Here is a 587-nt window from a genome sequence, read left to right as displayed (position 1 = left end):
AATAATGGACTAATACAATATTTGTCCTTCTGTGATTGACTTATTTCACTCAGCACAATGTCCTCCAAGTTCATCCACATTATGTGGTGTTTTGCAGATTCTATGTTATTCTTTACAGTTCCATAGTATTCCATTCTGTGTATATACCATAGTTTGTTATCCATTCTTCAACTGATGGACACCTAAGTGGTTTCCATAGTTTGGCTATTGTAAATAGTGCTGTGAAGAACAAGTGTGTTCATGTATCTGTTCTTGTCCTGGCTCTCACTTCTTTAGCATTTATACCTAGTAGTGGAATGGCTGGGTCAAATGGTATTTCTAGTTGCAGATTTTTAAGGAATAGTCATGCTGTTTTCCATAGTGGTTGTATCATTTTGCAGTCCCACCAGCAGTGTATGAGAGTCCCAATTTGTCCATATCCTCGCCAGCATTTGTTATCTTCTGTCTTGTTAAACTTCGCTACTAGTGCTGGGGCAAGATGGTATCTCACTGTTGTTTTGCTTTGCATCTCTCTAATGGCTAATGAGGAGCTCTGGTAGCATAGTGGCTAAAGCACTTGACTGCTAACCAGAAGGCTGGCGGTTCAA

The sequence above is a fragment of the Orycteropus afer genome, unplaced genomic scaffold (genome assembly GCF_000298275.1).
Source record: "Orycteropus afer afer isolate SDZICR_OR568_19922 unplaced genomic scaffold, OryAfe1.0 scaffold00103, whole genome shotgun sequence".
Lineage (NCBI taxonomy): Eukaryota > Metazoa > Chordata > Mammalia > Tubulidentata > Orycteropodidae > Orycteropus > Orycteropus afer.
The sequence above is the reverse complement of the archived record's forward strand: the minus strand, read 5'-3'. Positions refer to the sequence as shown.